Genomic DNA, 26,937 nt, shown 5'->3' with positions numbered 1-26,937 from the left:
CAGCGTGCCAAATGATGGGTGCCATGCTAAGGGGATGTGCAGGAGGGGGGGTGGAGTCATAGGGGTATCCACATCTAGAATATAGGAGGAAAGAAAGCATTGGCGCAGGCCACAGTTTTGGATTTTGTGTATTGAATTGAATTGAATTGAATTGATTATTTATAAAGCACTTATACACAATGTGTTTCAAAGCGCTTCAAGGAAGGAAGAACCATGGGAAAATACAGTTACATTCTTACAAGTCCTTGAAACAATACAACATGTGAACAATAACTATCATAATCAGCCTGGTGACATTTCAGATAGTGCAAGTGCTAGGAACAATTAAGGCGAAGAGGGGAAAGGAAAAAAGTAGACAAAACTAGCAGTAACATTACTATGCCTGACGACAATTGATGTGGTGCATGAGTATACAAGTGGGGGAGGGGTGGAGGGAGGGTGAAGGAGAGGAACAAAACAGGTGCCTATCATAATAGGTCAAGACAAATTAGACAAGTACTGGGGGGAGTGGGAGAAGAAGACAAGGAGGGAAGGGGGAGACAGACAAGCTGTTATCAAATGTCATGGGACAAATGATAAGAGTAAGTGCTAGGGAACTTAAAAGATGGGGTGGGCATGGTGGCTGCGAAAGACAGGGGCTACGATTAATGTACCTCATGGCAATTGTGGTAGGGCCAGGCTTTAACAAGAAAAAAGGGGGGCAATATAGAGCCTGGATTTAACAGAGGGAAGGAAGGGGCGGGGGGAGGGAGAGGAGGGAAAAGGGTAGGCAGGAGGGAAATAAAGGGGGTGGCAAGTGGGAGGGTGAGGGGCTCACAGACGCTAACGGGGGCCGAGGGGGGCACAGAGACACTCACGGGACATGGGGGCACACAGACACTCAGGGGCATGGGGCACAAAGACACTTACAGGGGGGCATGGTGGCACACAGACATTCATGGGGAGGCATGAGGGGCACAGAGACACTCACAGAGGGTAAGGGAGGCACACAGACACTCACAGAGGGTATGGGGAGCACACAGTTTCTCATGGGAGGTATGGGGGCACAACAGACACTCACACGGGGCACTACTGCGGCGTACCGTGGTAGACAGGGCCTTTGTCGTGGCACTTAGTTGGTTGCCCGCTCCCACCTCCTGGTTGTGCTGATTGGGCTATCAAGGCCCAGTCAGCCAATGAGGGAAGGGAGAGTAGGCCAGACAATGGAGCCTTAGCAAGGCAAAAAAGGAAAACGGCCATCTTGGAGGGCTTTCTGAAACAATTAAGTCCAATTGCAGAATAATGCAGAAAATGCGGAATGCCATGAATTGGGTGTAAAGATGGCATGGGATATGCATCTTGCAGGCTCTGCCATAGCAGTGCTACCTTGCCATTAGATAGCAACAGTTGTAACATGGTCTGATTAGCTGGGCATACAGAAGCAGTGGCTGACAATCTAATACCAATAATCAACCAACATTGTTGGCTTTCTCAATGCTTGCTTTTAACAGGACTTTGCTGTCTCTGGCAATTGCAGCAATCGGCCACCGTCTTGCACAGTTCTCCTAGTCAATGCAGCAGAGAGGGATGTAATGTAATGTAAACAGCATTTATACAGCGCAACAACACCAGCAAGGGCATGTCGCCAAATTGTTGTGGTTTTCAGATAGAAGTCAGGGCGTTGGTGGCATGACTACAGCTCGCCTAACATATTTCGGGCGTTGAATAATCTGCTAAAGTGGGCACATATCTTCTGGGAAACACTTAACATTTCAGCTTGTGGTGGATACTGGCATATGAAATAGTTTTCTGCAAAATCGAGGACATAATAAATAGGGCATGGCCATGACTTTGTCTACCCTCTGGGCTGCTACAACAATAGATATCATGGCAGCTGCATCAAAGCCCACTTGTAAACCACGTGGAGTGGGCGAATTTGCCAACGCTTGCTTTAGTTAGTCTAGAGATTAACTGCCTTATGAGACTGGCTGTCATACACTTCCAGACACAAGGTGGTCAGATGGTAAATGGCATTTTGCAACTGCTGTCATGAGCTTCGCTAAAGTGAGTTAATGGGGAAATGTACTCAGTCTGGTAATGGCCACGAGTTCTGTGATTGAGTACTGGTACACATTTCCATTTTAGGTGAACTGTCTTACACTCACAGTGGGCCACTGTCATCCCCGCTGCTACCTTAACATGGCTGTGGAGGCAAGGAACTTACGTTTGTGTAAAGTAGTGCAGACTTCCCCACAAAGGATCAATGAGGCCAAGAAGCCACCTTAAGACACAGTCTCCAACAAAGGATAGGGGAAGCATATCTATTTCCAATATTATGGCAAGGTTGTCATTGAAAAGACACAGATTCTGTTTTATTTATTTATATTTTGAAAAACATGCATAAGCATTTAGGAGGAAATATGTTTTTCACCAACATGTGTGTCATCCCTGTATCCCACTGCTAACACCACTTCTGCTAGACCACTATCAGAAGACGGACAAGAAGTCATGATTTCTGTGACTTTTACTCAAACTACCAAAAAGGTCTATTCTTTCAATATGTCTCCACCCCTGTTCTATAAAGGAACATCAACAGGTTGCTTGTCAGGCTATCAGAAATTTTAAACATGAATAAAGTCTTCAGTCTGGAATCCTGCTAGAACCTACGTTGTTCCCCTCCCTATAAAAAGGAACCAACAAAACAAAGACTATTTTAATAACTTTCCATGGAAAAGGTTGGCTGCTGGCTTATGACCTCCAACACTATGGGCATCATTACGAGGTTAGCAGTAATCTGCCGGTGCTACCAGTAGGTTTCAGCGCCCTCGAAACACTGAATCCACCGCCTGACTTCCCGGTGCCACTGGGACATTACAAGTCCTGGCACAGTGGGAAGTCAGGCGGCAGATTCTGTAACTCCCCATTTCCGTGAAGTCCCATAGGACTCTATGGGAGTGGGGAGACGGAAGCATCAGCACTGTTGCTAGCGGTGCCAGTGCTTTCCATGATCACTCTGACTACTGGGGCTGATGCGCCCGGCATGGTCAGACCTGCCGGGTGCTATGGCCCCCTCAGGCAGACTCGTAGTGTCACGGTCCAGAAACAAGGGTGCCGGTAAGCTTACTGGCACCCTTGTTTCTGGACCGCCACACTTGGAATGAGGCCATATGTCTCTTTACCATAGGCCTATGTGTACTAGGCAAACCGTTTGTGTCATACTTGAGTGCCATCCCAGGACTCCACTCAAGCCTCTTTGCTGCCGAATCTGAGGTTTCCTTTGCCTTTTTCCTTCAGGGAGATGTGTGCCTTTCCTGTTCTCTCAGTCTCCTTCCCACTCTGGGCCTCCCCTCTATCCCCACTCTGGTGTTCGTTCTCTCAGTCTCTTCCCTCACTCTGGGGTTCTGATCCTTCTTAATCCCCACTCTGGGGTTCTTTCCAACTTTGCTGAATCTGGGGTGTTCCTCTTTCTCATTCTCCACTCTGGGGTTGCTTCCTTCTTGCCACAGTATAGGGCTTGTTGCTTTCTCTTGTCCCACTCACAGCTTTCATTGTTCTAGCCCCATTTTGGGGTGTGTCCCATTTCCTCCCACCACAATGAACCTTCTTCTTTTCTCACCCTAGTCCATGGTTTGCCTCTCACTCTCACCCCACTGTGGGGCTACTTCTTTCTCTCCCCACTCCTGGGTCTGTCTCCTTCTTGATCGCCACTCTGAGGTTTCTTCCTTGACCTTCCTTCCCTTCTATGGGGCTTTTCTCTTTCTTCCCCCCACCTCCCGATACTCTGAAGCCAAAGCATACCTACTTGTTTTGAGTGGTGATGTTTGGAAGGGGTTTGAAGTCTGCTCGCCCACCTCTTGCTGCGGAGGCGCTTCTGGGACTAGTCAACTGAACTTTGCATCGACTGTCAGCAGTTCCTCTCCTGTGCTCGTTCAGTTTGGGGTTCGGCACGAGGCCTATTGTTGTGGCTTTGGCTGGCCCTCCGAGGTACTCGGGTTCAGGTTCTCCTTACAGACCAGGATAGCTCTGGTTGCTCGCCCACTGTCCTGGCTGCACAACCGTCGGGCCAGGTGGAGGGGTGATGACTTATACCCCTCTCTGAGGTTTTCTTGTCCCTTAAGGGGGAGTCACCTCAAGAGGGATCCCACTTACCCTGTCCCACAGGGGGCGTTAATTGTTGCAGGTCTTGGTTACATGATAGGGCGTATTGGATTTGCCATAGTCACGACAGAGGTAACTTTACTTTCTCAAAAGGCCAGATCATTTTTCAGACACTGCTTTTGGCACAATACACAATTGGTGATACAGGAGAAGGAGATATCGTTGCAAGGTAGAGTCATGCAGTAGTACCAAGTCCATGGTGCACAACCTACAAGCACAGTGGTGCCCAACCTAAGAGTACCTTGGGGCACCCCATGAGAATCTGATCACAGTGGAGCACAATGGGGGGGACAAACTGTGCAGGGTTAAAATGTGATCAAACGCTTTAAACATGTTAAACTCTTTTTACAATGCTCTAAGATTGCATGTCAATTTGTGTGCAGCTGACATGGAAATTCCTCTTTTACTGCCACTCTAAGATTGCACATTGATTTCTGGGTATCTGGTATGCTGGTTCCTTGTATACACTCTGAGATTGCACACTGATTTCTGGGTACCTTGTAAACACTCTAAGATTGCACACCAATATGGGGGCGACTGCTATCGTAATTTCGTTTACACCCATACTCTAAGATTTCGCACTGATTTGTGGGAGGCTGGTTAGGTGATTATTTGAATACCAACACTCTCCGATTGCACACTGATTTGTGGGAGGCTGGTTAGGTGATTATTTCAATACCAACACTCTCCGATTGAACAATGATTTGTGTGAGGCTGGTTAGGTGATTATGTGAATACCGGCTCTCTAAGATTGTACGATGATTTGTGGGAGGCTGGTTAGGTGTGTATTTGAATACCAACACTCTCCGATTGCACACTGATTTGTGGGAGGCTGGTTAGGTGATTATTTGAATACCAGCTCTCTAAGATTGCACAATGATTTGTGGGAGGCTGGTTAGGTGATTATTTGAATACCAGCTTTCTAAGATTGCGCAATGATTTGTGTGAGGCTGGTTAGGTGATTATGTGAATACCAGCTCTCTAAGATTGCACGATGATTTGTGGGAGGCTGGTTAGGTGTTTATTTGAATACCAGCTCTCTAAGATTGCACAATGATTTGTGTGAGGCTGGTTAAGTGATTATGTGAATACCAGGTCTCTATGATTGCACACTGATTTGTGGGAGGCTGGTTAGGTGATTATTTGAATATTAACACTATCCGATTGCACACTGATTTGTAGGAGGCTGGTTAGGTGATTATCTGAATTCCAACACTCTCAGATTGAACACTGATTTGTTTGAGGCTGGTTAGGTGATTATTTGAATACCAACACTCTCCGATTGCACACTGATTTGTGGGAGGCTGGTTAGGTGATCATTTGAATACCAACACTCTCCGATTGCACACTGATTTGTGGGAGGTTGGTTAGGTGATTATGTGAATACCAGCTCTCTAGGATTGCATGATAATTTGTGGGAGGCTGGTTATTTGTTTATCTGATTACCAACACTCTCAGATTGCACACTGATTTGTGGGAGGCTGGTTAGTTGATTATCTGAATACCAACACTCTCAGATTGAAGGCTGATTTGTTTGAGGCTGGTTAGGTGAGTATTAGAATGCCAGCACTCTAAGATTGCATGCTGGTTAGTGGAAGGATGGTTAGGTGATTATTTGAATACCAACACTCTCAGATTGCACACTGATTTGTGGGAGGCTGGTTAGTTGATTATCTGAATACCAACACTCTCAGATTGAAGGCTGATTTGTTTGAGGCTGGTTAGGTGATTATTAGAATGCCAGCACTCTAAGATTGCATGCTCGTTAGTGGAAGGATGGTTAGGTGATTATTTGAATACCAACACTCTAAGATTGCATTCTGATTTGTGGGAGGGTGGTTAGGTGATTATTTAAATACAAACACTCTCAGATTGCACGCTAATTTGTTGAGAGCTGGTTTGGAGATTATTTGAATACCGGCACTTTAAGATTACACTCGGATTTCTGGATGGCTAGTATGGTAATTACTGGTTGCTTTTCAAGTACAGAAGCAAGACAATTCGGGTCATAATGAGACTTGCAGAAAATAAATCTGATAAAACATGTCAGTAATCAACACGATGATATTTTCCATCCTCTAAGGCAGTGGTATGGAACCTTTGCCTCGAAAGATGTTTCAAACTACAATTCCCATAATATCTGGCTATTGACTATGCTGGTTAGGGATGATGGGATGTGTAGTTCAAAACATCTGAAGAGCCAGAGGTTGCAAATCCTTGCCCTAACGCAATGATCAAGGTCAAGAAAATGCAAAGCCCAACAATGGAATACAGTGTCTCCTGTGACGTGGGTGCTTTGGTTTTACGTTATTGAAGCAGGGTATACCCCTCAACCCTGAAATTCTATGCTCTTATACTTATGTTAACAATGCCATAATCCTTTCAGTGTCTCCTTGATAGAGATATAGAGACTCAAACACTTGGAAAGTAAGGAAGCAAGGCAAGAGAGAATGTGTACAGGGCCGGACACGCCTCTGCTGTAGTGTCATACTGGTGTGTGACACATTCTTTTTTTATTTTGTTACAACTAACATCATCTATTTTCCAATCACAAACTCAGGTGGCATCAATGCCGACCAACAATATTATTCCCAATGAAATACTCTTAGATCCTCCACCACAACATCTGGGCTGTAATTCTCCTGCAGGGCCTGCTGCTCCATTGGACTGAACGCTGGCTATTCATCGAGGGTTGTCCAAATCTGGGCATCGAGCGCCAGAATCCTGAAGGGTTTTCCACATATCCCTTATTAATATTCATGAGGTAAAATGTGCATACATTTAGAATCATTGGGCCTCATTCCGAGTCCGGCGCTAACCAATGGCGGTAGTAGCACCTTGGTCGGCACCGGACCCGTACCGGCACCGCCCTGGTGGAATGGGAAATTACTGCCCTATTCCGAGTTGACCAGGGCGGTAATTTCCCATTCCCCAGGGCCCTTCCCCATTCCCAAATGAGCCCCCATAGGACTCAATGGGAATGGGGAAATTGCAAATAACGGTGACCGTACTTTACGGTCACCGTTATTGGCTAAAAATCCCCTTTGCGCCCTCGTCCCTAACGCCTGCAAAAGCAGGCGTTAAGGACGAGGGCACAAAGGGAACTCGGAATGTGGCGGTAAGGGATTACCGGCACCGGTCTCGTTAACGGTGACCGGTATCCCTTACCGCCATACTCAGAATGAGGCCCATTGTATGCAAATGAATCTCATGAATATTAATGAGGGGTATCCTGAAATCCTGGCATGCATCCGGCCCTCTAGTCGTGGAGTTGGACAACCCTACGTTTGCAGAAACACTTATGTGGTGAATGGGCATGCAGGTAGTGGGGTCCAAGTGTGAGGGGACTGTGAGGAGAGTACTCGTAGTGCTATAGCTCAAACTTACAGACTTGGCGAATGGAAGGCTAAACAAATGCAGTCAGCCTAGTACGATACGTGAAGCCCTCTTTCATTGTCGAATCCTCAAGATACATTGAGTAGGGTTGTGCACATTCAACACACGAAGGTGCCACACACATCAACTAGAGGGATGATGGAGTTCCTTGCCCGTTTCAGATTGGCATGTCCTTAGGAAGGGACAGTAGTTGTTTCATGTCGTCATTCCTGCGAACTGCATGCAACATTTCACAGATAGGGCGTCATTTGTGTGAATGAAAATTGATTAGTCAAGCAAGTCTGAACATGTTTTGTTTTACATATTGTTGGTTTAACTGCATAACAAGTAAAATGTTTATAATGCCCCATAATGATATCTTGGCCCTCTGATAATGTCAAGACCGTGTGGTTCATTGTGGTCAGCAGAGATTCCCCATAGCAGTTTAGGAGCATATCTATGGATACAACATATCCCACCCATGTTGAACTTTTCTATTGTACACCTTGCCTGGTCCACTGAAACTCCTGTCTAGATGCCTCTGGGTTAAGTGCTCTCTACAAATGTAAACATTAAATAAATAAAATACATAAATAGGCAGAACACCGAAAACATGTAACCGCAGTACTGGAGAGACTCCGCAAACACAAACTTTTTGCAAAAATAGAGAAGTGCGTCTTTCATGTTACTGAGGTCGAATTTCTGGGATTTATTTTGTCACCTAACGGAGTTCACATGGACTCGAGGAAAGTAGATGCAATAATCAAGTGGCCCTCACCATCATCTGTAAAAGGGGTTCAAAGTATGTTGGGCTTCGCCAACTTCTATCGCAGGTTTATTCCAGACTTTTCTCGGGTAGTCCAACCCATTACAGCTCTCCTCAGAAAAAACAAACGTTTTGAATGGTCTACCGAGGCAGAACAAGCCTTTCAGGAGCTAAAGACTAAATTTACCTCTGCCCCGATTTTAAAACATCCCCGCCAGGAACTACCTTACATCGTCGAGACCGATGCCTCTAGCCTTGCTATGGGAGCAGTGCTTTCACAAAGAGATCCAGAAACCAACCAGTTGCACCCCGTGGCGTTTTGGTCTCGCAAATTATCAGCCCCAGAAATCAATTACACCATTACCGATAAGGAACTGTTGGCTATTAAGTCCGCCTTTAAGGCCTGGCGGCATTATCTCTTAGGAGCCCGACACACAGTCACTGTCATTACTGACCATCGTAATCTACAGTATCTTAAATCAGCCAAAGCTCAATCCTCCAGACAACTTCGCTGGGCATTATTTTTTGCCGAATTTGATTTTATAATCACCTACCGACCAGGCAATAAGAATGGTAAAGCGGATGCCCTCTCTCGAATCGGAGTAGAGGAACACATGGTTAACCCTGAGCTCGTACCTATTATTCCTGAACAAAGAATCCTGGGTTTGATCAGCATTCAATCCATTGAAGAAATTGCAACCCAGGTTAAACAACTTGTAACTCCAACGGACATACAAAAATGGCAGCTTCAGGGGGAAGACTTCACAGTAAAGAACGACTTATTATACTTCAAGGAACGACTTTATCTACCCTGTACCAGCTTACAAAATCAAGTCATCTCTTGTTATCACGACTCCTTAATGGAAGGACACCCGGGTATGGCCAAGACCTCGGAAAAGGTCAAGCGTCACTTTTGGTGGCCATCTTGGAGAAAAGACATCAGAAACTTTGTCATGTCCTGTGGAGTGTGCGCCCAGAACAAGAGTCCTAAGGAAAAACCAGCAGGCCTCTTACAACCACTTGAAATCCCACCTCATCCCTGGCATACCCTTTCCATGGACTTTATCACCGACTTACCTCCCTGTTCCGGATACAATACAATCCTGGTAATCGTAGACTTATTTTCAAAAATGGCACATTTCATCCCACTAAAGGGGTTACCGTCAGCAGCAATCCTGGCTCGAGAATTTCTTGAAAACATCGTTCGGTTGCACGGCTTTCCTTCAGTTTTAATCTCAGACAGAGGAAGTCAATTCATCTCCCACTTCTGGCGGAGTTGCTGTCGGTTAGCTCAAATTGATGTGAGGCTTTCCACCAGTCACCACCCACAAACCGATGGTCAGACCGAAAGGACCAATCAGACTTTGGAACAGTACCTACGCTGCATGCTGCAACAGACAGGAGGAACTTGGAAGGACATCCTTTGGATAGCCGAGTACGCTTACAATAACTCAGTCCACTCTGGAACCGGAAAGACCCCGTTTTTTATTTTGTATGGTAATCATCCTCGAACCTCTAACCTGGATCCACCTCAGGATCTTGGAACACCAGCAGTTGACCACCTACATTCAACCATCACCCAAGCCTTCAAGGAAGCTACTACCCACCTTCATAGGCCAAGGAACAATACAAGAAAGGAGCAGATCAACATCGAAAGGAAGCCCCTCAATACCAAATAGGAGATCAAGTCTGGTTATCCACCAAATATTTACCCCTAAAGGGACCACGCACCTTTAACCCAAGATACCTGGGACCCTACTCTATTACTGCCATAATAAATCCAGTAGCGGTCAAGTTGGATTTACCCCATCGCATGAAAATGCACCCAGTCTTCCATGTTTCACTACTAAAACCTGTTCAACCAGAAACCCGATTGACTAAATCCCCTGAACCTATCCTAGTTGACGGAGAACTTGAGTTTGAAATCAAAAATATCCTGGATTCCAAGATCTCCAAATCAAAACTACACTACCTGATTGACTGGAAAGGCTACGGCCCCCAAGAAAGATCTTGGGAACCTGCAGAACATGTACACGTACCCCGACTAATCAAGAAATTTCATCGGACATTTCCTAACAAACCAAGACCTCCGGAGAAGTCAACCTTGGGAGGGGCCTTGAGGGGGGGTGCTGTCATGATCCCTGCTTCCAAGGGGTCAGGACTTGCCCCACGACCTTGGAAGCAGGCCCATGACTCTGATCCCAGGAACCAGCCAGTCCCTATAGGGACCCTCTGGACCTTGTCCTGGCGCCAGTGGCGCCAGGCTCATGATGGTGACTGGTCCCGGCACAGGAAGCGCCGGGCTCATATTAGATAAGAGTGCTTGGTGGACCTACCTGTAGCAGACCATGCTGCTTACTTACCAGCTAACTGGTCTCCTGATCCTTCTCTGCCTGGAACTACTTTTTCTATCTGGGTGGAGCAGGAGCCACTCCCTGGAAGCAGAACACAGGAACTCTTCTAGAAATCTGGAACTCTTTTCTTACCTGGGTGGGGCCGTGGAAGGAGACGGCCAAGCACTACAGAAGGCTATTTAAACCACACCCGATTGGTTTCACGTGCTTCGCGTTATTCTGCATCTGCAGCAGGACGCTCACCGTGTCAGCTCCAGGAAACCTCCAGCTCCAGATCCTGTGAACACGAAATAACCTGCTGGAATCCAATCTTCAGTCTTCTTCAGTCTTCTGCAGCTCCTGCAAAACAAAGGCACAGGTTAGGCTAAAGTAAAGGCAGTGAATCTACTTACCTAATCCAACGGCAGCATCCAAGGCGCCTTTTTCTGCCTTTCTCTTCCGGCATCCGACATCTGCAAAGAGAGAGAACATCAGTCAGTAATATTCAACTACAAGTTCTGCTTACCTGTGTTACGCCCGTTCCAACTCAGCTCGCGCTGCATTCCGGCACCTGCAAGGCAAGATACATCGGTTAGTAACGCTTAGTTACAAGACTGCTTACCCGTCGCTTTCAATCTGTTCGCGCTGCACCTTAGCACCTGCAAAGACAAAAGAGACATTACGGAGCATTCTCCAGTGCTAGTGCAGTCTTTCTACTTACGTGCCATTAGAAGGATAATCTTCATCGTCACAGCATCTGAAAAGGGAAAGACATAGACTTTACAGACTTAAGACTTTTGAAAGAGAAGAGAACAATGCAAAAGGAACTTTAATACTTACAAGGCACGCTCGTGCATTAACGGCGTCTTCGCTCTCAGCAAATCCTCTGCTATCAAGAGGCAGAGCTCGCATCCAGTGAAGCAACTGGATCCAGCGCCCCTGCACAAGACGCAGGATGGAGAGCCCGGCATTTACCTATATAAGGTAAGCGCAATATCAACCCAGTTCCACGGGGAAAGAAAGGGCGAGAGGGGCTAGGAACTTTCCGAACCTTCCAAACACTAATACCTTGGTTTACCCTTGCAGACATCTCACTCTTCAGCTTAAACTGTCGGTGGGAAGGGGGCCCAGTCCGGGAGCAAAACGAACCCTGCGTCTAACACTGAAGACAGTATCCTCGCCAGATCAAGACCTGCGCCTCCGGGGGAACCAGTTGAGCGTTACAGTATGTCCTCAGAGGAATTATCTCTTTCCTCACCTTCCTCCAGAAACTCGATGCCTCCAGTCCAGAGCTCAGGTCCTCCCTAGGCTGGACTACTGCATCAATCTGCCTGAATCCTACCTGCGTCTCCTTCAACTAATCCAGAATAGGACTGCACAACTTATCCTTGGCCTCAAGCCCAGGGACCACATCTCTCTAGCCATATAATCTCTCAACTGGCTCCCGGTTGCTGTGAGGATCAAGTTCAAGACCCTCTGCATCATCCACAAGGCTTTCTGGGGCCTGGGACCCCGCTAAATCCAACTCTCTCTCCCTAAATACCTCCCTGCTTGAGCCCTTTGGTCTTCTAGCTCCAACTCCCTGCCGATCAGAAGTTTTTTCAAGTAGAGAGTGGGGGGTGGATTTCTCTCTTCCGCTGGAGCCTCCCTCTGGAATGGTCTTAATACCCCTCTCAGACTTGAGCTGAATCTCTATAAATTGTGGAAGCTTCTCAAGACCCTCCTTTTCTCTTCTTCCTTCCCTCCCCAGCTAATCCCCCCCCCCTCTGCTGCATTTTGATTTTGACTAGCTGCCTGTTCCCTCTGAGTCTTACAGGGCACGAGGCCCTCCTTGCCCAGTCAACCCCAAATCCCCTGTCTCCCCTGATCCCCCACAGGGGCGTAGACAGGGTAGGGCCTGAACGGGCAAGGCCCACCCAAAATCTGTGCATGCCCACTCAGCAGCACTGTGTGGGAATTTACAGGGGTTAATGTCACTGCAGTGTGCCCAACTATATTAGCTTCACGCCCCACTTATTAGACAATCCTGGCTACGCCTGTGATCCCCAGCCCCCTTTGCTGCACTTGCCCTTCGAGCTCCCTCCAGCTGTACTAGCCTGGCGGGGCTACACCCCTACTGAGTCCAGTCCAGCCCATTGTCGCACTTAGCATGTGGACCCCACTCTGCTGCACTTCTTGCTACTTCACTTGCACGATCCGAATGTCACAAGGGCTGGTAGGAAGGTTTTTGTTGTTCGTCATCCCTGCACCCCCACTCCATCTCTTCTGTCTTGTGGCGCCTTGAAACATAATTTTCTGCATAGGCACGTTATGAATGCACAATAAATAAAATTGCAAATAAACTAAAATACCTCTTTTTTTTGCAGGACTTGCAGGCCACCACAGGGCCCATTGAACTACTGGTCCATGGGTCCTACAAAAATGTATATTTCTGTGCTCTGGGTGTCCTCCATTCTGAGGGAGGGTGAGGAGAACCCCAGATTGGTCTGCAATTGCCCAAAAAGAAAGTAATACTGTTTTGAGTGCGTCTGCATGCTACCAGGGGACACAAGGTTTTGGGGCTAGTGGTAGCCATCAGGCCATCAGTCTGATCAGTGGGATCAAGACAGGGCCTATCCTCAGCTTTAAGCCCAAATGGCACCATGGGACAATGGAGCTACTGGCTAATGAAACTGTAATGCAGGAAAGTGGCTGTTGGGCATGCATGCACGCAAGAAGAAGTGCCACTTCAAAGACTATGGGATCCACTGGCTATGGAGGAGGGCATGGTGCCACCGCGGGTCTGTTTGTGGGGAAGCAGGGGCATTAACAGTGGCTTCTTAGAGAGGCGCAATGCTCACTTGCCATGGTGGCACGCCATAGCAAGTGGCAACTCTGGAAGGGTAGGAGGGTGTGGGCATACTCTGCCCCTCTCCGTTTTTCCCATGGGGTAGAGTATGCCCCAGTGGTTTACTATAAGCACCTTGCAAGGATTCTTTTTTTTTTACCAATAAAGGAGCTGATACAGAGAGAAAGAATAGAACAGTTGTCTTCAAACGTTTTCAAACTGAACCACCCCTTTTGTAAAAATATTTCTGCCGGCCCCCTCAACCAGTGGTTGGCCCCCTTAGGGGGTCCAAAAGATGTCCAGGGGGAGCCCAGATTCTTCAAAATATGGGAAGATGTTCTACTGCTTGTATTTTCTATTAAAAGCAGTCACCTGAATACTTTACATATTGCAAATATTCATTTTAATCTTATTTTAAAGAGTGTGGGGACCCCCTGGACATTCTCTTCCCCCTGTTGCCCGGGGGCAGGGAAGGGGGTTAGCCCCGCAATTTGCAGATCACTGGAATAGAGAGGGCACATCTGAAAACTGGGCTCTCGCCTACTAAGATAGTAGGAGAGAGAGAGAGACAGAGAGAGGGGGAGAGAGAGAGATAGAGAGAGACATATCATGAGAGAGAGAGAGAGAAAGGGATGGAGAGAGAGAGAGAGAGAGAGAGAGAGATGAGAGAGTGAGACAATAGAGAGCGATCAGTTAGAGACATAGAATGAGACAGAGAGACGGCAGAGAGAGGGACAGAGGCAGAGACAAGAAAAAGAGACAGAGAGAGAGAGACAGAGATGGGGAGAGAGAGACAGACAGAGAGGGGGGAGAGAGAGAGATAGACAGAGAGAGAGAGAGACATATCATGAGACAGAGAGACAGCAGTGAGATGGAGGGACAGAGGCGGAGACAAGAAAAAGAGAGAGAGAGAGACAGACAGAGGTGGGGAGAGAGACAGACAGACAGAGAGAGACAGAGAGACTGAGATAGAGAGAGACAGAGAGACAGAGAGACAGACAGAGAGACAGAGACAGTGAGAGAGAGGGGGGAGGGGGCACGCGCACGGGATAGCGAGATCGGCATATCATACGTGGGTACAATTAGTAATGAATGCCATGCCATAATATTTGTTTTATTTACAACTAGTAATCTGTGCCATCATTATTTCGTATGTATCTTTATGTATTTGTTGTTTTACGGTGCACCACACGTGTGCATGTTTTGAAGAGCAGAGAGAAGAAAAAAAAGTAGGAGGGTGTTCAATAGCCGGGGGGCACAGAGGCACTGGAGGCAACCTTGCATGTTTGAGAATGAGAGCAAGAGCCGTCACATGTAGCAGAGGTGAGACAAGAGTGAAAACATTAAAAACACTGGTGGACAACGCACTCCAACATGCAAAAGAGCATGTGCCCTTGAAATGAAAACATAGAGACCGTGAAGTAAAGGGAGTGCGATGGAAGAGGCCCAGATTAAGTGTGGGTCAGGGGCCCCCTGAGTAGCTGTGCCACAACTGGTTGGACCTGTGTAGAGCAGCATTTGGTGGGCTACATTTGAGGTGAGTAGTTTCTTAGCTGAGCCCCACAATCACTTCACAGAGACGTTACACATGCTGGACACATGGTGTCAAGGCCTCTCGCCGCGCACAGGCTAGCATTATCCAGAGCAGTCAACACTTCTTGTCAAAATGGCATCTCCACATGAAGCTGTGCACATTGAGCAGTTCCTGTGGTCTGTGGAGGGCACGTTACATGAAGAGATCTGTCAGTAGCCTCGCAGGCCGGAGACCTGAAGAATGTCCCTGGGACGCGTCCTAATGCCAGCGTCCTGCAACCTTGATGGACGCTTGCGTCTACGTGCCGCAGCTGTTTGTTTTTGTGCCTGCACTCAATCTGAGGCTTTAAAAGGCCCGTGATTAGTAATGAGCAGGTCCTGCCAGCACGTAGGCTCCCAGAGGGACACCGGGTGGCCTGTATTGTAAGTATATTTAACGTTGTGGTGCGCTGAAAGTCAACACGCGGCATGGTGGTGAGTGAAACGTGTTGGGAACTTTGCTGTGGTTCACTGAGGCCCGGAGCTATGTGGACATTCTCAGATGTTTATGAGTATGTCTGATAGAGATGAGTAGATCCAGGCAAGAATAGCATCTGTCCAATGTTTGCTCCACAGGGGACCACCAGGCCAAGGCAAGGTCGCGCCACATCTGTGGCAATGTGCAAAATAGGTTTTTCCTTTTAACAGAAACCATAACACTTAAAGTTTACCAATGGATTTATTTTGTGGTGAGATATTATAGTCAAGAGGTGTGTTTGAGAAAGGTTTTGATGGCTTTATTGTATTTCAGGTAAAAGTCTCGAAAAATATGACTATATATGTGGTTTTATCTGACTAAATATTATGATTTATTAGTTATTATTGAGCATTTTAGTAATAATAATAATTAGCATTTATATAGCACTATAAAACCTCAGGTATCTGAGCACTGCTTATACCCGCGGTGTGTGGTGCTCGTTTATAAACCTCAGAAGGATGAAAGGCTGAGTTTGGCGCTGCCGGGATTCGAACTTGCATCAGCAGGCTCTGCACAGATGCCAAAGCGAACGCTCTACTCGCTGCGCGATCGGACATACATTTTGATGACTTGCTGAATGAAGCAATCCAAATACTGTTTATGACTATTCATTTATTCAACTAGTTAATAGGGTCCCTCCTTTCCGGTGGGCCCCAAGTGCTCTTTCTTCCCAACCATTTTTCATGTCTGGAAAATGTGATCCCATTGTTCCTAAGAGTGTAAATGTATACTTGCTAAATTGGAAAATGGGGGGATGGTGATCTGTTTGCGCCCTCATGGAAGTCGACCTCTCAGATCATTTCAGTGGCTTTAAAACTGAAGGGACTTTATTAGTCAATTTCTCATAATTAAAGGATGATGCAAGAGTGAGTTACCAATCCTGTATATTACCAATGCTGTGGCCATGAAATAAGCATAGGAGGATAGCTCAGGTGCAACGTGCTTGTCTTGGAAGGAAAACCCCTCAGAGCAACATAGGTTTGAATCCTGGTCCTGTCCTTAGAGACTGACCTCCAGTTTGTAGTGCGTTATAAAGGAATAGTTAATTCATATTTTAGCCTGAATACATAATTGTACATGTTCTTTGCCAAGACATTGGGCCTCATTAGGACCCTGGCAGCCGCGGAATGAATGGTGTCGGTAAGGGACTGGCACCGTTCTTTCCGGGCCGCCTCATTATGAGGTCCTACTCAGGACGCCTGGCCAGACCAGGAACACTTAGCGGGACCTGCTAGCAGACCAGGATGCTAACAACAGTCCCATCATGAACGGGCCCGTTGTTAGCATCCTCCCCATTCCCATTGAGCCCTATGGGGCTCAAATGGGAATGGGGATACATTTTTACCGGAGCCCAGAAAAGGGGAATTACCGGGTCCGCCAAAATCGGCATGACCCGGTTATTGCCCTTTTCTGGGCTCTGGTAAAAGATCATTACTGGCGGCAGCCGTGCCTTTAATAAGGGCACGGCTACCGCCAGGGTCTTAATGAGGCCAATTGAGTGTCCATCTCTCCTACCCAGGAAGACAGTGAATAGTGCAACAAGTTGGCAATGACGAGAAGCTTGCACATGGGCAGTGCAGCTAGCATATAGCTCCACACGATGGAGAAGAGTGCTGAGGTGCTGCTGGTATACTTTCATACCTATGAGCGATGTGGAATAAAGAGGTCAATGTTTGAGAGGTGCCTTACAGAGGCAGAAGGTATCGTATCGTGCACTAGCCTAGATGACATATTGCTTTGGAATTCTGTTTATCTTCTATATGTGTTAAGGTTAAAGGACATTTGTACCACGCACAATCACCAACGGAGTAGTCCCCTGGCGCTCCGTCGGATCTGAAAGGAAAGTGTGTTGTTACTACCCATGTTAGGTTCCTCAAATCTGCAATTGAACCACTGACAGGATTGAACCACGAGTCCATCTATTTGGACCGTGAAGTTGCCTACAGAACTTCACTCAGGAAACAATGAAGATTAAATTATGAATGCATTCTGGAGGGACAGGATGGGACACAGAGTCCTAAAGCAAATAGTTTGTTTTTGTTCATTTGGAAACACTAGTTGCCAATTCCTCCTGCCAAGAGAGGGGAGAATGGGCTGTCACGTATCCTTTCCAATCTTCAATCTTGGCTGGAGGGATTGACAGGGAGTGAATTAAGAAGGCTTCCTTTGGGTTTCAATGGGAGTGTGGGGGGGGAGTTAGATGGATGCAAAGGAGAGTACATAGGGGGGTACTGAGCACCAGAAGGAGTGATAGAATAAGCCGTAAGTGGGGGAGGCCTGAAGGAGGTTATGGCTGTAACGAGAGAGAAGGAATGGAGTCGAAGTTAGGAGGTGACTTCTATTTCAGGACTAAGTGGGATCTTAAGGAATTTGTGGAACTTGTTGCATGGGCGGCCATTAGGGGAATGAGCAAGAACATTCCTTAAGTATCAGGTCTGTGAGGGTGAGAATCCTGGTACGGAAAGGCGGTTGAGGAGTCTGAAAGAATGGGGGATGGGAATGAAGGAATGGGAGGATGACATTCGCGAGGATGATTACAATCTAGTGGAGTACTCACGAATGGGGAAATGAGACGGTGAGGCGGGTCAGGGAAATAGCAAGGATTGTAAAGAGTGGGCGGAAATGGCTAAACGAGTTTGGCTTGACAGAGAAAAGTGAATAATTAGAGGGACCTTGCTATAGAATTTGGATTAGAGAAGACAGGTCTGAACTCTTAAAAGGTGGCTTTTATTGCTCCCTTCACTGTGACTGCCCACTCACGGGTTTGCTACCGGCGAGGTTCTGCTATCCCCAGAGCGGTGGTCAGTCAAAAGGCCGAAACAATAATACCGAACGTCAAAAATCTCGAAAAAAAAAATATCGAATAATTTAATTATTTATTTATATGTGTTTTTGGGGGTCAGGTAAGTAAAAAAAAAGGGTTAAAATAAAAAAAAAATAGAAAAAAGGGGGGTTGGGGGCGGAACCCCCCCATTTCGAAAAAAAAAGTCATAAAAAAAAATGCGATATTTTTGTTTTCGAGATTTTTTCTTCGAGATTTTTGTTTTCGAGATTTTTGCATTCGGTATTATCACTATAAACCCCCCAGAGCCTGCTCTGGTCGAACGTGGATGACGCACACGGCTTGACGCACGGCCTGCCGCGGACACGCACGCCGGCCTCTGCGCAGGAGAGCACGAGAACCAATTTCAATGCATCATTAACCCGCGGGAGGAGGCGCTGGAGATGCGCGGAACGCGCCCGCTTCACACCATACAGATGTACTCGGAATAGTCAGGGGGCCTGCAGGAGTGCACCCACCTGCTTGCCAATGCAGCTCGCCCAATTTGTAATTACGGAGTGGGGGATCGCGGATACCTTGGGAGTTGCTGTTGTCTGAGTGGAGCATTCTAATCGCATTTTTTACATAGCAGATCAGCCTGGCTGCCAGATTCGAGAAACAACAAAAGTGTTACCTAACACGAAGACGGGGCTTTCACATCTCGGCATTGAGGTGAGGAACAGACATTAAGCCAGAACTTTGACGTTTCCCATAGCCATGCGTGAGAAGACCACCCAGACCTATTATGGATTGGAATTCTGGGAAGTCGAGTTTTCCTCTCTAATAATAATAATAAAACATGTAATGTATTAAATTTCTAATGACAAAGAACAAACTACAAATTCCATAATCCAAAGGGAAAAAAACAGGATGGGTGCTCTAAGACATTGGTAATGGCTGTTCATAAAAAGATGTTGTTGTCCCTAAACCTCCTTGTGCTCCCCCCATCCCCCACTTTGGCTCCTTCTCCACACTTGCCCCCTTTCACTGGAGTTCATTCCCTCTGCCTAAACGCTCTTCTTGTACCCATCACATAATTTTCCGGACACGTCTCAAAGCTCCCGTTCTTTCCCGCCGCCTGACTCCTAGATATCGGACCTCATCACGGGTCCGGCGGTAGCTGTGCCGGTAAAATCGGCGGGTTGCCGCCGGTTCCCAAAAAAAACTACTGGTGCTTGACTTCCCGGTGGCACCGGGCTATTACAAATCCGGCGATCGGGAAGTCAGGCGTCAGCAATTTTGTTAGTGCCCATTCCCATGGAGTCCTATAGGAGTCCATGGGAATGGGGACACAGGAGTACCGGCACCGCTAACAACGGTGCCGGTGCTACTGTGAGAACTCTACGAGCTGGTGCTCTCCTGCCCGGCAGGTCAGGTCCTGGCACGCTGGACGGCACCCATCTGCAGAGTTATAGTGTGTCGGTTCAGAAACAACAGTGCTAGTAGGCTTACCGGCACCATTGTTTCCAGCCAGACCGGCACTATTGTAATGAGGCCCACATTGACTTGAAATGTTGCAGTGCCGTTTTCTCGATTTTATGTGTACCGTGTCCTTATGTATGTTCAGTGCTTTGGCGCAAGCGGTCTGTAAATGCCAATAAATCCCAAATAACAAATCTACACTTAACGGGCCAGAGTTACGGGGTTAAACGTGCCTACGAGGTAGTGAAGTAGGAGAACAGAGTTTCTTAAAAAGTCTGTTATGTCTCCCGAAATATGCACCTCCCATCCCAGTGCATTTTGATGTTGGGTTATTACCTATTCAATAATGAGGTCTGATTGTGAGACTTGCTGTTTTGGCTTTGCCTCATTGCAAGAGATACAGGTATCCAGTCATTTAACCGAAAAAAAGTTCAGAGTAGTAAGTTTTACAGAAGTAAAAAATACCAAAAAAATACTAAAAATGTTAAATAAATGTATATTTGGTAGTGGGGTAATGGGTTCAAATGAGTGGGGATGGGGTTAAAAGTGTAGGAAAAGAGGGGGCTTGGGGGGACACCCCACATTAAAAATGAAAAAAGGGTATTTTTTCTGTTTTTTTTTACTGTAGTAAAACTATACACTCAGAATTTTACTTTGGTAAAATCACGTATAACCAATTACAGGATCCAGGTGTGATTCATGGAATTAATTGTGTGAGTTATTTTCTGAGAACCAATGGAACACCAGAGATGTGTATGACGTGTCCCCTCCTTTTCTGCATTGGGGGGCCAAGTCCATTGAACACCCATGCTTTAAACATCCCGGTGATGCAAATTCTATATGAACTGAATAAAGTGTGCTTTTTATACCGACGTTCTAGCGAGGTCTTTAACCTTTAGCGTATGCTCTGGCCAATTTAAACAAAGCCGGGAGGATAGCTTTGAGGCAACGTATTTGCCCTGCAAGCAAGACAACACAGCGCAAAAAAAGTTCAAACCATGGTCCCACACTTAGAGACTGGTCTCTCGTATAAAGCGTGTTATAAAAGATTAAATAATTAATTAAAGCAAAGTCTGATCTCTATATTTGAGGAGGAGACTGAGTAGTGAAAGTAAAATTAGTAGGATTAGTGCTAATAGTGGTGATGGATAAGGAGCAGTAGACATGGCTGATGAGGTAGTACTACTAATATTAGTGTTGTAGCAGTGACAGCAGCAACAATAGGATAAAGTGAGCAGTGGTGATCTATTGTATTAATATTAGTAGTGAGGGGTTCAGTAATAGAGATAGGAACAGTGGTGGTGGTAGGATGAGAAGTCAAATTCATAGTAAAAGTAGTGGTACTAATAGTGGTGGCGGTAGGACAAGGATCAGTAAAGGGAGTAGTAGTGACATTAGTGTTGGTAGTAGTGATAGCAGCAGCAGTAGTCAAGATGAAAGAAGTAGTAGTTCTTTGAGTATTAAGTGGTGGTATAAGTAGTAGTAATAGTGGTGGTGGTGGTAGGACAGGGAGCAATAGAAGTAATTGAGGTAGTAGTAGCAGTCGTGATAGCAGTAGTGGTGGTAGTTGGAGGCATATGAGGAGAAGTAGTAATTCTAGTAGTAGTAATAATTGTGGTGTTAGGAGAGGGAGCAGTAGAAATAATTGAGGTAGTGGAAGTAGTATCAGTAGTGATAGTAGTAGTGGAGGTTGTAGGAGGCATAGGAGGAGAAGTAGTTATTCTAGTAGTAGTAGTATTAATAGTGGTGGTGGTAGGGCAAGGATCAGTAGGGGGAGTAGTATTAACATTAGTGTTGGTAGTAGTGATAGCAGCAGCAGTAGTCAGGATAAAAGAAATAGTAGTTCTTTGAGTATTAATATTAGTAGTGGTGGTATAAGTAGTGGTAGTAGTAGTTGCGGTGGTGGTAGGAGAGGGAGTAGTAGATGTAATTGAGGCCATAGTGGTAGTAGTAGCAGCAGTAGTGATAGTAGTAGTGCAGTTAGTAGGAGGCATAGGAGGACAAGTAGTAATTGGAGTAGTAGTAATAGTTGTGGCGTTAGGACAGAGAGCCGTAGAAGTAATTGATGTAGTAGTAGTAGTGATAGTAGTAGTGGAGGTAGTAGGAGGTAAAGTAGTAATTCTAGTAGTAGTAATAGTTGTGTTGTTAGGACAAGGAGCAGTAGAAGTAATTGAGGTAGTAGTATCAGCAGTAGTGATAGTAGCAGTCGAGATAGTAGGAGGCAGAGTAATATTTCTAGTAGTAGTAATAGTTGTGGTGTTAGGACAGGGAGCAGTAGAAGTAATTGAGGTAGTAGTAGTGAGAATAGTAGTGGAAGTAGTAGGAGGCATAAGATGAGAAGTAGTAATTCTAGTAGTAGTGTTAGTAGTGGTGGTGGTAGTGCAAGGGAGTACTAGTAGCATACATTTCTGAGGCTTTGAATTGCAAGGAAAAGCAGCCTCTGAATTGCCTTTGCTGGATTGTCTGGGCGCTCCCCCATTATTCCCCAGCATGTCTCGCTTCAGTATCGCAGGAGACACTGCCTGGAAATTGCCGCTCTGTCCTGTCCAAGAGTGTCTATCTTGAAGCCGAGGGATTCTGGGGATAAGAGATATGATCCCGATTGAAATGCTTCTGGGCTCAGTTTGTAGCATCCACATGTTGCTGTCTCCATGGAATACCCAGTATTACATTGTAAATGGGGAGTGGGTGCCAAAGCTTGGAGTGTGGCTGTTGTGACGTCTTGACCGCGCCTCTCAGGCTTGTGCCGGAGAACCCCTTGCAAAAGCCCAATTCAGAACAGATTTGATAGCAGCGCTTAGAAAGCTAAAGTGAGCTGCGGTGCCCCCATGCCCTTGAGAACTCGGAAGCTCGGTACAAAGAATTAAGTTCAATTTTGCCATAAAAGATTCACTTCTTGGTGACCTTATCTTAGAAAGTAACTGTCAAGGGAGCGAAAGCGTGACTTGAGCACTCCGAATGTGCGCTCCACTATGCCCCGGGTTGCAATGTGGGCTGTGTTGTGTCTTACCTCGGGTGGCGTGGTGGGGTTCTGAATTGGCGTCATCATGTGGGTGCTCAGTGGGTAGGCACTGTCCCCTGGGGAGGTGGTGATGGGTATCATTACTGGGGTTGTGACATTACTCAGTATCTGACATGCATGCATGTGATGTGTCATTTATACTCACCAATCAGCCATGTTTCGCCATGCCGCCCAGCTTCTAGATCCCGGTTTAGGGTTGACATTCTGTAAATAAAACTGTTGTGGGTGGACCCTGGATAGGTGGCATATACTGAGGTGATGATTCCCTTGGCATCACATACTACCTAGATGTTGATGGAATGCCAGTGCTTGCGGTTTCTAAAGATGTGCTGTGATGCCCTGGCGGGACGTAGAGCCACCTGGGTGCAATCAGTGGCACCTAGGACTTTGGGGAATTGTGCCACCCTGTAGAAATCCTGGACAGCAGCCTGCCTTTCTGCAGGTGTTCTGGGCAGGTATATGTGCCTGCGGCCTGATGGGTGTGCAGTCATGATGGCCAAGACCTGGTGTAGGCAGCGTGACTGCGTGGCCTGTGACCCCCCTCCACTAGGGCACTTGTCCGCTGAAATGCTCCAGTGGCCAAGAAGTGCAGTACATTGAGGACCTTCTCCAGGGGGCTGAGTGCTTGGGAGCACAGGGTGGGTGATGTGAGGTCATCCTCCCACTCACTCACCAGGTCAAGTATTATGTGAGGTGGAAACCTGTACCTCCCATACACCTGGTCATCAGGCATCCCAAAAAGGCTGGTTCTGGGTGTGAAAATTCTGGGCCTGACTATCCTCCTCCTCCTGCGGTATCCCACAACCACTGCTGCTAGGAACGGTATATTCATCCTGGCATCTGAGCTTGTTTGTTGGTTGCGTGCACTTTTATGCTGTGCAGGTCCATGTACGCCTGCTTCCAGCTGGCGTACGTGTTTCCGGATTAGCGCATCTTTTTTGGCGCACGCGATAGCCCTGTTCGAATCCATGAATACGTGTTTTGAACATGCATGTGGGCGTTCCCCGCATTTGCCTCCTGTACTTCCCCCATGACGCCTACATTTTTACGCGTTGTTCCCCATTCCGCGTGTCACGCCCCCTGTTCCTCCTACTTTTTTTGTGTGCACCGAGCTATGTGCGATTTCGCTGTGCGCGTAGCGCACGCTGTTTGGAGACGTGTGCGCCAGCGTGCGCCACGCAGAATTTTGGCGCACATCCTGGAATTTACACGCGCACAGACTTCCATGAATCGCTGTGCGCGGGTTTCGCTGCGATTTTTGCACTGGCACTGCGATTTGCACGCTTTCGCACGCTTCCGCCAAAAATTCAGCGCACATTAATTCCATGAATCGGCCTGTAGATGTTTTGGACTACAACTCCCATCAGAACAGCCAGGACAGAGAATGACGAGCAATCATAGGAATCGTCACCCAAAACACACGGGGAGCTCCAGGATGCAGATCGATGGTTTGGAATTAAGAATCCTGTTGCCTGATTGGCCAATATCTAAACACATTGAAAAGGACTGGCTAAACTTTCAATCCTGGATCTTCTCATGCTTCACAATTGCCCAAATTCAAGAGATTGCTAGCAATAAGGTCAAGGTCTGCCTTGGGCATGCAAACAGCACATCGCTCATTTTCAGAAGGCTGTGTCTTCTGATCAGGGCTGCTCCTCTGTAGCGGAGTTTGAGATGAGGTGTCTGTTCTAACCTTGTAATCTTATGTCAGGTGGGGTTTGTGGAGCGCAACTGCCACCTGTGGCTCTCCAGACGCGTTGGACTGCTACTCCCATGATCACCTACAATTGACTTTGCTGTGAAGAGCTGCAGGGAGTTGTAGTCCAAAACATCTGCAAAGCCAAAGGGTGCAGTCCCTGAGACTCTCTGTGCTCTAGAGTGTTTGGGTTGATGGGTTATAATGGTCTGCCCAAAGTGGGCTTACCGAGGGGGGACGAGGAGCAGCCTCGCCACTTTTCCAACATCATGACTATGGCTATTAATTGTAGTCTGTTTTCTCTGGTTGTTTAGAATTTGCAAACCTGTCTCATCACCCTTGGATAAATCTTCAAATGTGCATGACAGTTTTTTTTTCCTTTTCCCACGAATAACGATATCTTAGTTTATGCATGAAACAAAGCTGTTCTTCTGAAACAAGGCCCTCTTTGGTATTCCATTCAGGCACAGTCCACACGCACCAAGCACCCAGCCGTGCTGGAGAGATTGATGTCAGTTTCTGAAATAGAAGACAAGTCAAAGTGCAGAGTTAATACTATAACCACGGTGGCATTTTAAGTATTGGGAAATGGATCCGGAGGCGGCTATGTGACACTGCCCTAGTCACCGTCTGCCGCCGCCACTCCCGGTGAAGTCACCACAGAAATATGCCGTGGGGCGGAGGATGTCATATTATGTCACCTGAGGATGTCATATGAGTCACAGGTGGATCATTAGCAGGTCCTCATCGGTTCCTCTTGGGTTGCTGCCAAGCGCTTCCTAAGTGGGTGCAGCAATCATAATTATACTTGCTGGCTGCGGCGGACTGGCCTACAGGGAACTCAGAGATTTCCCGCTAGGCCTCTGCACCCTGGGCCTCTTTTGTGTTTTATTTCCAAGTGTTCTCAGAGGAAAAGGGTTGAGCTTGCTGAAAATGTGTAGCCCGCCCTGCTTGCTTGACTGCTCTTTTTATTGTTAACACCTTGGTTATTGGAACCCGGTTGGTTTCAAGATGTTATATACATTATTAGATGGAACAAATAAACATGTACACTCATGTTTTTTTACGGTGTGTAGAAATTCAATTGTTATTATATGAAATTAAATTGTTATGATATGATATATGAAATTAAATTGTTATAGTATGATATTAAATTTCATTTTACAATATGATATATGAAATTCAATTTTTATGATATGATATGAAATTAAATTGTTACGAAATTAAATTGTTATGATATGAAATTAAATTGTTATGATATATTAAATTTCATTATTACAATATGATATATGAAATTCAATTTTTATGATATGATATGCAATTAAATTGTTACGATATGAAATTAAATTGTTATGATATGATATTAAATTTAATTATTACAATATGATATATGAAATTAAATTGTTATGATATGATATGAAATTAAATTGTTATGATATGAAATTAAATTGTTATGATATGATATGTTACTTTGTTAAGGTCGCATATACGGTTCTACAATGTTTACTCGAGAAAATCTGTTTGAGGCCCATTTACCGGTTTGTTTATACATTTTGCCACAAAACAAGCAGGGGGAGACCCCCTCAACAAAATATATACCGAAAACTATTCCCCCAAATACGTTTGGGGTGAAATGTGCCAAAACAAAAACCGAGCCTCGATAAAATGGGCCTGTGAGGAAATGGAGTTGTATCATTCTATATTACACATAGTTTCTTCAGTGTGACCTCGTTCAAATAAAGGGGTAGATAATAGGTGGAGCAACTTAAGTCGGCTGAACCTCTCGGGAGGATAGCACAGGGGCAATGTGCTCGCTTTGGAAGCAAGACAATACAGAGCAACACAGGTTCGATCTCCGGCACCGCACTTAGAAACCTCTGCGTATTAAGCGCGTTATGAATCACCTATCATGTCATAAACCGAAAGCCACCAAAAATGAAATGATTTAACCAGGCAACACCATTTTTGACGTTACTGCTGGAATTGTTCAGAATGTACTGTATGCTCTTTCAGGAGCTGGAGTGCTTTGTCCGAACACCTGCTGAATGAAGGCTTATAAATAAACAGTAGCGGGTCCAAAAAATCGAATGCCAAAACAGCGAGGCCGAAAACAACGCATTTTTTTCACAAAATAGTAGCAGGATTTTTGCACTTTAAATAAAAAAATAGATGGGAGTTTGGTTAGGGAATACTACAAAGGCGGGGGATGTGTGGGCAGCAGTGGGGGTCTCCCCAACATGAAAAAAAAGTGAAAAAAAGAAAAAAAAACACTTACGAAAGTCATAAAAAAATGTGTTGCTTTGGCCCTCGTTTTTTCTTCGATATTTTAACGCAGATCCTTAAAAACATGGCTTCTGTGCAAGCTGCTGACTCTTCTGTTTTTTCCCTGCTCAAGCCCTACTCCTTCCACACGAATTATAACACAACTACAAGAATCACGTACTGACTTCCTCTTCCCAGGCTTTTCGCCATCATCACTTTCTATATT

The sequence above is a fragment of the Ambystoma mexicanum genome, chromosome 14 (assembly GCF_040938575.1).
Source record: "Ambystoma mexicanum isolate Mex_15411 chromosome 14, UKY_AmexF1_1, whole genome shotgun sequence".
Taxonomy (NCBI): domain Eukaryota; kingdom Metazoa; phylum Chordata; class Amphibia; order Caudata; family Ambystomatidae; genus Ambystoma; species Ambystoma mexicanum.
This window is presented reverse-complemented; position numbering follows the sequence as displayed.